Source organism: Bombus impatiens, unplaced genomic scaffold, assembly GCF_000188095.3.
Source record: "Bombus impatiens unplaced genomic scaffold, BIMP_2.2 scf_0181, whole genome shotgun sequence".
In the NCBI taxonomy this organism is placed as follows: domain Eukaryota; kingdom Metazoa; phylum Arthropoda; class Insecta; order Hymenoptera; family Apidae; genus Bombus; species Bombus impatiens.
The window spans coordinates 49,579-67,406 of NT_176600.1; positions in this window are offsets into that span (position 1 = coordinate 49,579).

Genomic DNA, 17,828 nt, shown 5'->3' on the forward strand with positions numbered 1-17,828 from the left:
CCAGGTAGGAACATAACGCGCCGTCTTATCGCCCAGGTGAATCCAATTAATTGGGAATCAAATTCTAATTAAGGAACGCGCGCCTGAATAATTGATGTGCGTGTACTCAACAGAGCGTGATCGGTTGCCATATTGCAGGCGGAACGCATTTCCGAATTAATTGCATCGCGGACTAATCACCTGAAATAAAACAAGATTTCACCGACGTCCGTAGCCTCGATGATGTGAATTTTTCTTTCTACTTTTATTCCATTTCTTTCGTTTTTTATTTTTTTGAAATGTAAAAGAAATTTCATACAGCGTCGAAAATAAACATATTCGAAAATTAACTATCGATGATAGGAATAGAAGATAAGATTTCTATTCAGTTAGAGGAAAATATTCTTCGAGTTATTTTCCTAACAAACCACGTAATCAGACTAGATAGACTCTCCAAATTTTTCTACAGTTTATATATTTTTCTACATATTCTTCGCTTTGCTTCAAGCTTTCGTCGATATCTTATTTCTTAAAGAATAACAGCAAAACGAGTTAATATAGAAAATATTGCTTACAACAATTCTTTTAGGAAATTCAAATTGTACAAGTACTTAACTGTATAGTACAATCTGTCTCAAGTTTGGGAGTATTGTTTGACTAATCGGTAGATTAATTCACGATAGACACGAGAATTTCGCGAGTTTCATAAATTATCATACAGTATATAACCCGGTACATAATATGTTTAACCCACTGTCTTGATCCTTGGAATTAGGTAACAGACCGTCTTGACTTGGAAACACTTGGGACGCTCGCGGAATTCGCACCTTACCGCGCTTCGCTCTTGAAACTTGTTCTCCTAGAGCGATGAACTTTGTGGTATCGCTATAGACCAGTTGGCGCTCCTATGTAGCTGATTCTATTACTCACTGCATCTAATTCGATGCAATTTCATTCACTGTATTTCAAGCTTGGCAACGAAGAACAATACTCTACATTCTCCTCAAAAAGATACACATATTTCGTACACGTATGTAAATCATCTGGGTTAAATCGAACGTGTATTTAAAAAACTTCTCGAACTCGAATCCTACATTTTTTAATCTATATATTTTACGTATTTATACATATATTTATATACATATTACATAGTTGTACAATTATCAGCAAATTTCTCATACTAATTTATTTTGACAATGAGAAGTTTCTAAAATATGAAATACTTCGATAAGAAGAAAAATCGTTCGAAACCCTATGCTTTGAAGTTAATACAAAAGAAATATCGTAAATTCCAACAAAGAAGAGGATTCTCGATGTTCTAGGAAAGACTGAAAATATATTTTCTTCAAACTTAATGGAATTTCTTAACGATAGAAAACCATAATTGGATTATGTTCTAAAAAGATTCTAAAAATGATAGCAAAGTTAATGCTGAATTTATATAAATCAGGCCACTGTTCAAACTATCTTCATCTCTATCTTCATTCCTTTCAATATATCACCTGACAATTTATACTTCAATTATACCAATTATTGCATGAACGAACTCGAGTCTCGTTCCACGCCTTATCGAATAGTAGTTATATCTGTATCGCGACGAGCAAAGGAAAAAGACCGAGAAACGAAAAAATAGAAATATTTTACGATAGCGGTGGAAGAACAATCGCTCGATTTCCTTTGTTACTTTCGGTGTGGAATTCTCGCAAGAAGCCCAGGAAGTGGCGGGTTAAGCGTTCCTCGCCGCACGGAATCTTTGCCAAGCGATGCTTGCATTACGTTTATTGCCGCTCTCTCGGAGGCCGAGTTCTCGGTATTACATCGTTTCTAAGCGCATTTGCAACCGCCGCCTTCCTTCCTTCGGGCTACGCTCGCAGATGCTCAAGGCTGTACGACAAACGGATCTATCTCCTACCTTTCGAATTTTCCATTCTTTTATTTCAACGTCAAACGGATGAGAAGAAACCGTATTTTCCTTTTTATTCCTATTCGTCATTGTTTTTATAGCTATGTTGCAGTTACTTTTATGGGATAGTTTCCGTTCTTCGAACAAAGAATTTTTTACTGTCGTCAAAATTCTCTTTCAACTTCTTCCATCGAATTATCCTTATATCGTTCTCCACATTTCGGACGATGTTTCTGTATTAGTTTTACGATACGAGAGTTTCGACAGTCGCATTTATTTTCCAATATGTTTACCGATATAGGAACAATTATTACGCAACGCTGACGTTTTATAACGACGACATTAAAAATTTTATTTCGCTTTTTAACGTAATACCTAACATCGTAGATTACATCTATGCCTAAACGAGAAATATACGTATAAGGACGACAGGAATGCCTTTTTCTGCTCCTCGACTAAATCGACGAACAAAAACTCTGACGCTAATTCGAACAAGGTAACTTATCTCTTTCATTCCTCCGATCTACGTGTAGCTCTAAGCGAAGGATGACACGAATCTAAGTAAAAAAGCTTGTGAAGTACTACGGAGACGGTTTTCAAGTTAAATTTCTTGGAAACCAGATCGAGATCATGTTCCAGAACGTGCAACACCATAAAAAGTTGAAGGAGTTTTGCATCTCAAATGACATTTCACACATTCTCACCATAAACCAAGAAAGTGATAATTCGAGCCTGGAAAAGTTTCTCAAAAATCGGACACGAAGATATCCTAACGCGATTGAAACTATAGAACCTCGACTCTCTGATGTGCCACGAAATCCAAAACGACTAACGATCCAAGTACCGCGTATATAAAATCACCTTCTCCTTGGGAATAAACTTCCAGCAAATGAGAAACACAGGAATCTTATTTCATTGCAGAAGCTTTCAGTATGAAACACACGGACGAATTCATAAAGGATACAACCTAACAAACACGAAGATGGTACCCCGCTGGGAGTAGCCACCCACGTGATAATCAAACAGCTAAAAAATTCTACCAAATGTCCAAATTGGACAAATTGCGAATGTGAAATATTAAATAAAAAAAAAAAAAGAAAAAAACACGGACGAATGTCCTTGTTCGACCGTGACTAAAACTCGAACTATATAAAACGCGCAAGATAAAAAGTCGATAGTCCACTAGCTACAACTTTAAAGTGGACTACCCAACTATAGTCAATGTACGTCACTTTTGGCACATCTAGTCAACAAAACACCGACTTTCAACCCACGCACACACAACCAGTCGACTCGTCACGAGTCGTTCGTTCAACTTCCTTTAATCGCTCAATTCGCTTTAACACATCGACCATACTCGGATACAATTAAAATCCTACGCGCAGGCTGTCACTGTACAACCAGAACTTAGCGACCAAGTTTCAAAAAGCGATTACCCTCGATGAGATCATCTGCCAAATCAAAATGTGTACAATTTAAATCGTATCGCGTGTAATTGTAGGCAAAATGTGAAATGTTAAAACGTGTTATCAAGCTATAAACATTTAGCTGAAAGGCTTGAAACACGCGCTACCTGCGTAGTATATTCGAAAGGATAATATCTTCTTGGAGACAAAAGCGTACATTAAAAAATGTTTTTTTTTTTATTTAGTTGTTTACATTCAGAATTTGTCCGATTTGGACATTTGGTGGAATTTTTTGGCTGTTTGGTTATCATGTGGGTGGCTACCCCCAGCAGGGTACCATCTTAGTGTTTGTTAGATTATATCCTTTACGAGATCTGTTGGGTGTTTCCTTTTTAGTCTTCTTTCTATGCTCGATGTGTACATTAAAAAGTGTGCAGGAAAAATTCGAAATCGATTTTTGAGAGTCGCTGTAGTCGATGTGACTACAGTACATGGAAATTACACGAGGACACAAAAATAGGTTATCTTATTACTTTACATGTAAAACTTTAAACAAATTGACATTGCGCTAGTAAACGAAATAGCCAGCTACAAAATTCAGGAAAATTCACTTAAAAATATTTAGACGAAATATCTCTCAACTCCTAAAAACCCTGATCTCACCTATTTAGCTTACATACGTACATGGTTTTGAAACATTCTTCTGCCTGTTGATAAAATTCTAATGTATAAAAAAAATACAAAAAATCTATAATAAAGTTAATTCACTCTTATAGCAATTAAACTCAGTTAAGTGACAGAAGTCACAGAGGAGAAGAAATCAGAAAGAAGCAAAAAAATATACACACTTATGAACTTTTAACAATCAATATCAATAATATGTTATTTTCGCCCAAGTGGGTTTGTGCATTGACCCTTTTCTCTTGGTCTTCGTGTCGACCTACAAGTTTTATGCGTGTTCTGAACCATCAAAGCCACGCCGAAGTAAGCACAATAGCAACTACGAATAAATCAAGTTGCAGAGGAGCCGGCTGAAAAATCGACTCGGACGACTCCATTTGGGACTCGAGCCGAGGAACCCTCGATTATGAAGCAAAGCCAAAGCAGATAATCCATTCAAATAGAGCCATTCGGATGAAAGAGGTGGTCATTCTTGCTACATCGAATTTCCGCGAACTTAGCATACGAATCTTTTAGATGGCGCAATACCAAATATTCATTTTCTATGATATCTGACGATAATTTATGCAAAAGAACCTGTCAGCTCGAGTCAAATCCATCCGAATAGCTCTATTGACCGGATTAACTCTTTTATTTCAACGTTCAAGAAGAAATTGTATTTTTTTTTCCCTCTAATATTTTTATACTATTTTTATGGAATACTTTCGTCTTCGGATAGCCGATTTCCTATCGTTATGTTTCTTCTGATCTTGCTGCTTGGAATTATATTTACAGAATTCTTTAATAAATATATATGTATATATAGTCGTCGTTATTTTTACGCTACATTTATACGACAGCTTCATTTCTGAAATACATAATTAGTTTAACTACCATTATCGAAGTTTATTCTCAAGTTTCTTATCGTATCGCATTCAGTTCTCGGTTCAGCATCAACTTTCTACGTAGAATCGTCGTTATAATATGTATCAATATGTTCATCGATATTTCTAGTACGCGAGAGTCGCATCTTTGAGGTAATTGGTTTTCTGCCTTCATAGAATTTTCTTCTCGACTTTCTACCATATTATCCTTGACTTGTCACTTACGATGGAATCATGTTCGCAACGTTGGTCAATATTTTCATCAATATTTCTACGCATCTTTTAAATAATCGCCTCATCTTCGAAACAGGCAATTTTCTATCGTCGTTCAAGTTTCCTCTCAACTTCGTATTGTTCTCAACTTCTCACGTGGAATTATCTTTACAGTCACTGATGACACGTGCTACGCCGATGGCGCGGTGCTCGTTTCCACGAAAAACCATTATTCACCGTTAGCAATCATCGCATTGTGCCTTGGCAAATGACAGAAAATTATCCTCGAAAGTAAAGTGTTTCCTTAGGAGGACGACGAAGAAGCTGGTTTCTAAAGCTATACATCTATAGTCCCTGTAAGCAAAATATCGACACGCTTACCAATCCAACAATGAGCTTTTTTCTACAAAGAATTGCGTTACAGACAGGTGAAATTGCAGCTGTCTTTAATTAATCGCGTTTTGTTGCATGCAACGGCACGCTTTCAATTACACCTTATTATTGTTTCTTCATTTTTGGAATTTTCTTCGCTTTCGAAAAAGGGTTAAGACAGAGCTATGTCTAATTTAAGAGAGTTTGGAATTTTTTTTTTTCGTACATCTTCTTCAAGTTGTTGCGCAGAACCATCTCAAGGTAGACGATTGCTTGGCCGGGCCCTTTTATAGTGACCATTATAACGCGTCCAGAGAAGTGTAGGGTTTATCGGCTATCATGACTTGCCGTATTATGTATATTGCTCGCCCGGGTCTTTCCACCTGCGAGACCACAAGCTTCTATCTTCTTCTTCCTTCTCGCTCTTGACCAGTCAATTTTTTCGTTTCCGATCGATCTAAAGTTTTCTGTGAAAAGATTCGAAACGATCGTATCCACCGTACCCTTAGCATCCTACACGAACCTCGACTAAACCAACTGCTTCCTATAACACTTTGGATACGTTGAATTTTCTATCTCCTGTTAACTTTGCCCTTCATTTAAACAAGAGAATGCGTATAGACCAGAAATTGTTTTTTAAAATAAGAACTGATATACACAGGGTGGTTGGAAAGGGGGTGATTCTACGGGAAAAAAGAAGTCGAGAATATAGAATAAAAATTTAAAAATTTTTTAAATTAAAAAAATAACGTCAATCGAGACGATCTACAGTGAGACGCGATAAAGTGGATGCGTACCGAGCGAAAATTCAAAGTCGATTTTCTCGAAAACAAAGCCTGAAAGGAAAAATTTGTATTCTATATTTTCGACTTCTTTTTTCACCTAGAATCACCCCCTTTCCGCTTGTACCGCCAATTACCAACCACCCTGTATATTAACCTTCTCTAGGCAAAGCGGTAAAATTTCACCCTTAAATTTCTTTCCTCTGAATTTGTGTTTTTCTTCGTAAATATTTCAAACATTTGGCTTGATATAAAAACGTAGGTCTGCGTACGAACGATTTAATTCGTCTATTTGAGGATCGACTTTAAAAACTAGAAATTTGATTATTAAGAGAAAAAGAGCTTGATCGTTGAACGAAATAAATGTGAAATTTCAAAGCTGTTTCGCGATAAATATTTCCCAATTATTTCAGCTCAGGAAGCCAAATTACCAGTGCGATTATTCCCGCTTCAAACGTAAAATCCTCGAACGTAAATCCACGAATAAACTCGTTGACAATGGAAGCCGCATAGTAGCTCATTACCGCGTGGACCGTGTGATCATCCCTTTAATTAAAAGCGCCGATTGTTCCCCGACGGTCTATGCAAACAAGCCATCATCTGTTGATCGACGTGGAAGAAACGAGAAATACAGATATTATGTCCGCAGGAACTTGAAGAAATATTATTATAGGATAAAATCCGACGTTGCGTCCGGATGAGCTGGGCAGAAATAAAGGAAACGGCAAGGACGGGTCAATTATTTTTCTCTCGTTTGTCGTTTATTGGCAATGAACGGTGTAGCCGGTAATTGTTCCATCACGGCTGGCTGAAAAAGCGCGTGACCAGCCAGCCGCGAATTTCTCAAGAAACGAACGATGCAAGAGGCCAATGAAGGAGCCGATGAACTTTTCTTCCGATTAATGAGCAGCCAGAGGAGGCCACCGATATCCGTCCGCCTCTCGAGAAATCTAACCTAGTTGCCTTGGAACGGTCTTCAAAGCTTTCTTACACGATTCTTCTTCTTCTTCTTCTTCGACTCCTCCTTCTTCTTCTTCGTCGTCATTTCAGTTCGTTCAGTGGCCACGAGCGTAACGTGGATTTATTTCACGAAAGCCAAAGGACGGGTTATTTTATTACACGTCGTATTTCATAGCGCCAAATCGTTCTGTTCCCTGTCACGTTTGCGTCACTGTGTTCACGTATTTTCCTCTCCAATTATTTTTGATTTGTTACGAAACAAAGGGAAACATCGAACAGCCCAAAGAGCTACAGGCAAAATGGACGTGAGATGGATTATACGGATGGATAGCGGTCAGCTGTGCCAATCATACGTTCGTGCAGTGAACTAAGTTTCCTGGAATATTATGTAATTGTTATAATAAGATTCTTAATAAGATACCTTTGTAGCTCGCGACATTTTTCAGCCGCGTAGATTACTCGAATCAAATTGCGCGTATTTAGAAAATTTCACAAATTCGAATCTCAAAATTTTGTTAATCGTTTGTGAGCAAATTTCGAAGACCAGTTCGCTGAAGCTCTCACGATATTAAACGCTTCGATAAGAGATAAAATTATTCGAGTCCTTTTATTTCGTATTAACCAACAACGTGAAAAGCTTTGTTGTACCTAGGAGATGTCTTCCTCTAAATTATTCGTCATTCGTAAATTGTTTTATACGTTTCTTTTTAAATTATCCATCTTTCGTAAGACGTCTCTATCTAAATTATCCTACATTTCTCATTTCCTTAACGATATCGTTACAATCGTGAGTATAAAAATCCCTGTGCTCGAAAGGACGTTCGATGTAAGTCTTCGGTAATTCTACGATTCGCCACGGTATAAAATAGTATAAGAACCGATTTGAAAGAGGAGACCGTGACATTGGACCGAGATTTTTCCTCGGCGGAAAGATCGAGTGATTGTTCGCGGGCCAGCGTTTCCGGCGCTTCACTCTCACGATCGAACCGTTCGATTTCTTGCTCTTGACTCCTCGCGGATCTCTCCACGAATCCAATTCAGCCGTTTCCTCGAGGTATCCGGATAACCGTGGCGAGGAATTCTTCTCCGCTGTGGATAATAGAACCCGTCCTGTCGTTTTCTGCCGCATCACCGTGCGTAACCGTGTTGCCCTTCTCGCAGTTTCTTCGGTAATAGCGTTCTAATGTTCCCCGTGGTCCCCGATTCCGGGCCCTTTTTATTCTTTTCTCCTTTTTTTCTTTTTTTCTTTTTTCTCATTCCCCGTTTTTATTCCACCTTTTTTTTCGCAAACAGACGTTAACGTGTTATTTCGTAAGTTTCCTACTCTTGTCGAACGGTGACGCGACTTTTCTGACCCGTGGAAAATAGGATTGCTCGGAGAAAGTTTAATTAAGTTCGAAAATCGAAGCATACGGTGGCTGGGTCGTGTTCACGCTCGATTTTTCGGGATCTGTTGCGTGTAGGCTTGCGGCATTGTGAGGATGAGCGAGGAACGACGCGATAAATGACTTACGAAGATATACAGGCCCATACAGAAATCACAAAATATCTCTATCCGGTGGAAATATTTTACTTTTAAAAATCGATACTCTTGACGTTATTTTAATTGCATCGTTCTTTATTAGGACGAATTTAATTTATACAGGGTGGTTGGTAACTGGTGGTACAAGCGGAAAGGGGGCGATTCTACGCGAAAAAAGAAGTCGAAAATATAGAATAACAATTTTTCGTTCGAGGCTTTGTTTTCGAGAAAATCGACTTTGAATTTTCGCTCGGTACGCGTGCACTTTATCGCGTCTCGTTATAACGGATCTCACTGTAGATCGTTGTCTCGATTGACGTTGCTTTTTAATTTTTAAAATTTTTAAATTTTTAAATTTTTAAATTTTTAAATTTTTAAATTTTTAAATTTTTAAATTTTTAAATTTTTAAATTTTTAAATTTTTAAATTTTTAAATTTTTAAATTTTTAAATTTTTAAATTTTTAAATTTTTAAATTTTTAAATTTTTAAATTTTTAAATTTTTAAATTTTTAAATTTTTAAATTTTTAAATTTTTAAATTTTTAAATTTTTAAATTTTTAAATTTTTAAATTTTTAAATTTTTAAATTTTTAAATTTTTAAATTTTTAAATTTTTAAATTTTTAAATTTTTAAATTTTTAAATTTTTAAATTTTTAAATTTTTAAATTTTTAAATTTTTAAATTTTTAAATTTTTAAATTTTTAAATTTTTAAATTTTTAAATTTTTAAATTTTTAAATTTTTAAATTTTTAAATTTTTAAATTTTTAAATTTTTAAATTTTTAAATTTTTAAATTTTTAAATTTTTAAATTTTTAAATTTTTATTCTATATTTTCGACTTCTTTTTTCGCGTAGAATCACCCCCTTTCCGCTTGTACCACCAGTTAGCCTGTATAACGATAGCAGACTCAGGGAATATTTCTTGATTAGACGAATTAATCTTTTCGTTATCTCAACTATGGTAGTTTCTTCAGGACAAGAATCATTTTTTGATACGTCTATTTTCGTTCAATAACTCTAATAATTTTATTAGCTCAATCTTTTTTTTTTTATAAAACTGACTCTCCTTTATAAATTCTTTTCCTCTTCTGACTTCTTCTAAACGATCTGACACACATGTTGCAATAATTGCACCTCTACTTGCTTCAATACTTTCGAAAGTTTTCATAATTAATAGAAACTATCAGCTATGAAAAAAAAGGTAATATCAGGAAGAAAGTATATTAAAGTTGGCCTCTGCATGAAATGCGAAGATGTTTTCTAAAAGTATACATACAGTAACGTAAATGGTCTAATATTTTTGCACAGTGCTGTATGTTAGCCAGAGGGGAAGGTTAAACAGCCAGAAAGTATTAGATGCCTGAACAGAGTCGTATCCACTTTTATTCGAGCGATGTTTGCCTTGCCTTGATACGCCGTGAAGGTGATTTATCGCGCGGAATTCCAGACCGTGAAAATATTTCGCGGGAAAGTTCACTGTTACGCTTTTTAATTATCGAAAGAACGATAGGATATCCCGAGAGATTAAAATCTAATACGCAAAAAGCCTGGCGCAATTTTTCCTACAAGATATCCATCCAATTTACGTAATAAAAAATCAATATTGACCTTAGCGTATTTCACCGAGGAATTTAGAAACTCACGTTTGAACTATTTAATTCACCCATCACCGACCGTGGCTATATTAATAAATCACGCGATTGTTCGACGAGTTTCGAAGCTATTGAAAACGTTACAGCTGCGCAAACACGCATCATCAGGTGAAATCGTTCACAGTGCACACGATTTCCTGCCCCGTTTTTCCTCTATAAAGAAACAATTTACACGCGATCCTGCGTTCGAATACATTTCACGGAGATCAAACGGAATCGCGTTCGAAGATTATCCATGTCGAATATATCATAAAATGAACGTTTTACGTGCGGTTTAACGTTTGTGAAAACTTTTTACGAATATACTATGTTTGTTATACGAAACATTTTGAAATGTTATTCAGGCTGTAACGAAACACGACCATCACGATCGTATCGATAAGCCGTAAAACGAATCTGAAATTTTATCGTACGTAAAATTTATAAGATTTTTATTCGCATTCGAATAGTCGATAGTTCGTTACGTTGAGAAACTACGATATTTGGTGGAATCATTTTTAGTACTAATTCTGTTCGAGACCACTGCTGCTGCTATGTAAAGTAAATTATTTCTTTCGCTAGATATACAGAGTGTTTGATAATATGCGAAACCCACTTCAGTACCAGGCAGGTGACACGGAAAGAACGAAAAAGATTCCTACAAACGCGTGTCATATTTGATCTCGTTTCAAAGTTATAGCCACCTTTATGTTACAATAATACGCGCCGGATTATTTTCATAAAATGTACTCGAAATGGACATACACCAGGAATTTTTAAAAGATCGCGAAATTCTCCGATACGGCGACTTGCGTGCAAACCGAGGTTGGTAGTTTCATTTCTTTCACGAAGATAATTTGTCCTGGGTTACTGTGGCACAAAAGGTGGCTATAACTTTGAAACAAGATGAAGTAGGACGCGCTTTTATACGAACTTCGTTCCTTGTTTATTCCCTGTCCGATCTTGGCACATATTATGAAACACCCTGTATACTTGGAATAAATATATCTTGCAACTTCTATACACGTTAAGAAAATACCGATACAATTATGACAGCCGTGTTTCGTTATAAAATTAATAAAATTTCAAAAACATACAATATATTCGCAATAATTGTTCACGATAAATGTCCAAATATTTCCGTGACTCGCTGTACGTATCTACATCGTGATTATCAATATCGTAACGCAGTTCGAACTTCGCCAACCACCCTATTGATACTCCTTCTATTACACGTTTTTCCCCATAAACGCAAGGTACTCGATTAAATTGGCAATCTAGGGACGTTGAATTTCCTAGGCTGTGATTAGTCTCGCGTTTGTTAACCGGTTTGCCACGTCGGACGTCCCGATATCGAAACGTTAATTAGAGCCGATTAGAGGCCAGTCGCGATCGGATCCATTAACGTTAACGTGAGCGGTAGAACCGCGCAAATTGGACCACCCTATAGACGGCAAGTACGCGGTACACGTTCGAGGATTCTCCAGCGAACATGATTTGCTTCTCAACTCGGTGCAATTCCAAGTTCAAAGCCACTGTGTGTGCGAGCGTGTACGTGTCTCGTTTCCTTCTCGGTTTCACGGATCCTCTTTGTCTTCACCTCGATCTGCACTTCGTGGCAGACCTTTCTCCACGTCGCATTCGTCGCTATAGCTTGCGAACCAGTGACGTAGCCAACGTGGCTGCCAGCAATTAAGGGCATTCGATAATGATGGAACTGTGGCCAACCAGGAACCGCGTGTATCTCTGTTACTCACTTTGGACGTCTTCTAAGCTGCTTAGAGAGGAGAACAAATCTGTCACTGTCAGACGTCTATTCACGATCGTACGGTGCGCGCTAACTCGATGAAAAAGCAGAGGACGTAAAGCAGTGAAATCGCGGCAGCCGAGCCGTGGATGGGCTTCACGGTGATTTTAAATCGTGTTTTATTCAACCGCGCCGGGGATGTTCTGTTAGAAGGAGTGGCTCGATACACTGGATTCTGGCGAAATGACGATTCACGTAATTATGTAGAGACGTTGGCGAGAGGTTTGCTGGATATTTAAGACGTTCCAGAGGTCTCAGAGTGGCTGGGAATAATTCGTTTGAAGGATTATAGCGGCGAGTAGCGGCGGTCCGATTCTTACGTTTCAAATTAGACTCGATTTCCTTGTCAACCTTTTGTAAATTCCAATTAAATTCCAATCGTCAAATACAAATCTTGCTTTCGAATTTAAACTTTTTTATTCGAAACTCAAAGGAGTTTGATAATTTTCAACCACTCTGTCCCACATTTTCGTTTCATCGTTGACTTACATTTCTTCACACGCTAAACGTTTTCCTCGGCTGGCTATGTATCGAACGATTTTTTCCCCTCTTGCCTTTAAAAACGTGTAATTTGCAAGGTTCGAGCGTACCTTTAAGAAACGAAAATTATAGATCGAAACTGGAGATAGAAGGTAGCGATAGGTTTTCGGAGCGGAACGACGTGCGAGCGTAACGCGCGCACAAGAGGGGAACATTTTCGATTCTATTAGGCCACGGTTTAAATTTGACGTGCAGTTCGTTCGAAACTTGAGGTATTTGTTTAAGGATCGGAATTCTATCAGGCTTGGCAATTGTCATCGATGCTTTTCGATCGAACAGATTTGCCTGGAGCGGCTCGTGAATATTATCCTCCTTCTTTCTCGCTCTGTCCCGTTACCTCACCGTTTTTTCTTTTTTCTTTTTGTCTCATTCACCTCTCGAGGACTCTCTTCCTCGAGTAGAGCTAGCACGTGCTCGTTTCTCAGCGTACGTACTCGATGGGCAGGATTTTCGAGGGTAAAAAACTCGTGTTCCAACGCGGGGACAAGGCTAAAAGCACGACACACATCGGATTACGTGTCTAAAAAGAGGAAGAAACTGATCCACGGGGAAAAACTGAAGCCTACTTTATTTCAAAGCCTTTCCCAACCGCGATCTCTTCAATAATCCGTTATACGTCTGCCGTAAGAAACTTTCTCAAGTTTTTAACATTAGGTCGCAACATGCGAATAACGATCCTTTTCTTTCGTTAACTTTCCGCTAAATTTGATTCTACTTTCCAGTAGAGTACGGCTGTCGACTTATCGATCAGGTTACCGGCTAATCGGAAGTTTCTATAATCGGAGAATTATCAAGATGGCTAAGCCTGGAGTCAGGAAAATGACTCATATTACGCATATATTCGTTGTATCTATAAAAGGAGAATCTAAGAAAATTGTACATATATACTGTACTATGTATTTTGGTATAATATGCGAGATACGTTACTCGATACAACTTTGATGTATTTGATATATGAAACAGGAAATATACTGGATAATAAACGTCATAAATATAAGAGGCTACAAAAATAATTCCACTGATAGACGATATATTTACTGACGTAAGTAGAAGAATGTAATGCGTTCGAACGGACATTTTATTTCCTCGTATTAATCAACCTTTGCTTCCTGAAACCTGAAAAGGCAACAAAAATCAAACTTAAGAAGCGTCGTAAAAATCGAAGAGCCGCGTATAACCTTGACTCTGCATGACTCCGGGACGATTAGGACGTCCGTATTTTAAGTAATAAGGACAGAAATCCAGAAGGAGAAACACAGGTCCTCGTATTTCGGTATAAATTAAGCATCTGTCCTTTCCAAGCAGAGTTTAAAAATATCTCGCTCGTACAAATCAATATTCCTGCACGTGTCTCTCTTTTGTCCATCTAAAAATCATTAAACCCCGTTTAAACTGCCTTTGCCAGCATTCGTCCGGTGTTTTTGTTCCATGTGCATCGCAAAATCCGAGTTAATCCAAAGGTGGTGTGTTTCAACGGTCGTGAGGCGACTAAAAGGACGTCTGGAAGCGAAGAGAAAGGAAGAAGAGACGCGGAGAACCGACACCAAAGGATTATCACAGCCGTGTTGCATAACATGTCGTTGACCAAGCAGGCTGGATTACTCATGCTCCGCGTCGGGTGACCTTGTATCACAATCGAGCCTCTAACCCGTTCAGGCTAGGCCGATTCCCTCCGAGAGCCGACGATCCTGGACCAACCGGTGGCCCTGGATTCGAGGGCAATGCACCTTCTCGCCGGCTTCGTATCCTCCTCTTCTCTTTCCCTCCTAGAACAATGCTATATAAAGATCGTGTGTCACGCGTGTCTGTCAGGATTTACACGTTTTGCTCGCTCTAACATGATAATAACGTTGGGCAAATTTCTTCGTCGATGCACTCGTAGTCGTTTTATTTTATCGAACACGACGCGTCAACAGGTCGATGCTACGTTTTAACGATTTGCAAGATTTCCTTCGATTCAGCAAGAGTGGGGGATGTTGATTTGGAGAACAACGATGCGAAATCACGTAGTGCGTATTTTTGGAGTTGTTGGTTGCGATTCTTGCTTCTTGAATACATCGTAGAATCGCCTGTGATTCTCATTCTTTCGACGAAGTTGACGCTTTGACCTTTGGAATTTGCGACTTGTTCGAAGTCTTTGGAGTTTGTTAGAAATATTTGGAATTTGTTGGAAAATGTTGTATTTGCGGGAATAGAAGAATTCCTCTGGAGACTATTCTCCAAAGAAGTTTTTGTAATACGAAGTTTCGTGCAGTGACTGATTGCGATGCGAGCGTTTGGAAAGTAAATATCCGCGAAGTGGGTATTTTTAAATTGAATACCTGCAATGTGAATATTTGGAAAGTGAATGGTTGTAAACTAAGGATTTCTAAAGTGAATGCTTGCGAATAAAATATTTGTAATAGGAAAGCTTGGAAAGCGAATGGGCGTAAATGAAACTTGGCAACTGGAATATTTGAAACCCGAAATGCTTTTAAATCGAACAGTTGCAAAGTGATAACGGGGCGAGCGAGTGCTTTCGAATTAAATAATTGAAAAGTGAATCCTTCCAAATCGAATAATGGCAAAGTGAATGCTTTCAAATTAAATAATCGCAAAGCGAACGCTTCCAAATTGAATAATTGCACGATACTTCCACGGTACTCTGTTTTTAACGTAAACTAACTTTTATTAAAAAAGACGAAACGTCGATAATATTCTGCGCTCCAGAATTTGATCATTTCTGTCTTCGATAAAAATGCACTTGCAACTTTCTTATTGCCACAGGAAGTGTGTAATTTAAATAGACAAAGTCTATATTTTCTTATAACTTACTGTTGGATATATCATCAACGCTAACGTGCCAAATAGAAAGCTACTTGTTGCCTTATTATACGAGCTGATTTTATCCTCTTCGTCGTATCATTGTTTCCTTTTTTAGACGAAAATTTTCGTTTCCAAGTCAAAAGTCAATTTTAAGTGACACAGGATAAAAGAGGACAAAGAGGAAGACACGTGCCTCGTCTATTTTTGAAAACGACTTCCCTGCACGATTCGGTAACCTGAAATTTTAACGTGAATTTTCTCGTAACGAGCTTAATCTCGTTAACGGCATTCGCCTCCAGGATTCTACATAATGTAATCGTATCTTCGTTTCCAGCCGATCTAATTACGAAAATGAGTTATGCACCTCGGATGCTTGTCGTATTTTCACGAGCCACATCGATAAGAATCTATAGTTGCGTTTTTAATCAGTGGATACACGATAAACTTCAGGATCTCGCACAAAATCATTATCGTTTATGAATTTTCTACTTCGACGAGATTTATACCGTCAGACGTGCTGGAAAATTATCGACGCGTAATTCGAGCGAACTTCGCATCGCACTCTGCAGATTGCCATTTTTAATTCTTACGCATTTGATACTCGCGCATTATTTTAATAAAGAAAATAGTGTACAAATGAACGTAAAAGGGTATCAATTTCAGTTTCTCTTTCCTGCTCGAAAAAACAGGAAAAACAAAAATAGATACGAAAGAAAAAGACATTCGACTCTCATCTAAAATTACTTTGTATTTCAATAACCAAAACACACATGGTTCTCTTCCAAAAAAGCAGTAGGAGGAACGAAATTAAATGCCAACAAGAAACATCCGAGTCTTTCCTAAAATTATTATTTCAATTTCAAAAACATACGAAATATGGGAGAAACGAAACTATGAAAAAAAGAATCGTCAAAAAAAGAAAGACAAAAAAGAACAAATAAGAGGAACGAAAGCAACTGTCTGCAAAAAGCACTCGGCTCTTTTCTAAAATTACTATTTTAATTTTCAAAAGCTCGGAAAATATAGAAGGAACAGAAATAGCCAGCAAAAAAGAAACAACCGGTTAGTTCGCTTCCAATCTCCGTGATGCGCCAGTTCGATGGGGTTACAGAGGATAATGGAATCAATGCTCCTGACGTATCCGGAATTGCAAGGATCTGTCCTGTGTGCCTGGATCTGTCTCTGGCTGGCAGGTATCCGCGGAAGCGACGCTGTTGCCTAATTAATAAAATAAATCATCCTCCGGTGCATCGACCCCGTCGCTGCATCAAGCCAGTTTGACTGACAGTGTTTCACCTCCGCCGTCGGCTAATTGTCAAATTACAAAGATCGAGAATATCTAATGGACGTCGAGCATAGGACGCGGGCGACGCGGCTCGTCGCCGATTTTGAACGACTGCCTCCCCTCTCCGTTGTCGCGCCGATCGCCGCTGCGCCGATCGCCACTGCGCAGAAGCGAAACACGCCCCCACCACTGACCACGGCTAGCAACCCCTACCCCTTTTGCACCTGCAACCCTTCCGTCGGTTTCCAAGTTACGTCATTCGACTCCGGGACTCCGGCGGTCGTGGTCCAACGCTTCCGCTTCCGGTTCTCCCAGTCACGAGGCACACTCCTTGCTTCACCAACAGCTGGACCTTGGTAAAGACTTCTGACTTCTACTCTATGGACTTTGCGATGCGTGGTATACACCGAGTAGGATCGATAGGTATACTTTGTAGATTGTAGAAGATCGTTCAGTATTGCTTTACCGTTTGATCTTTTCGTTTTTCTTTCGTTTCTTTTCATTTTGTAGATTTATTTTTATCTCGTAGTGACTTGTCTCTTTGTTTCGTTGCTATTTGATTTGGTATCGTGTCGTAGATCGTTGTAGATAGCGGAAATTAATTTTTGTTTCGCTGCTATTGGTAGCTTTATGTATAATATAATGAATAAAGCTTTTGGCGTAGAACTGTGCTAGATGCGATTGTAGATTTAGGTTTCGATCGTAGTTGTAATCGATCGTGTATATTAAGTTGTGAATCGAATTGGTTTCGCAGTGTTTTAAATTCAAATACGCGCCACGGAATTTAAAAAAGCAACACGGTCGGTAAAGAAGAAATCCACTAAAGTACTTCGAGTTTAATCCGAAGAATTTACGTTGATCTCCCTCACGATGATTTTACTTAACCAAACGTGTCTTTCATTGAAATTTATCGAAGAATATAATTAAAAAAGTATCGTCGATAAGGATCTTGTCGAATCATTGTACATACCTTGCGCGTAAACGAACGAAAGAAGAAAGATCTGTCGACTGCCATCGCTGCACCGACATGTGTTCGATATCTTACGCGTAATGAAATTATGATTCGATAGCCCCGCTG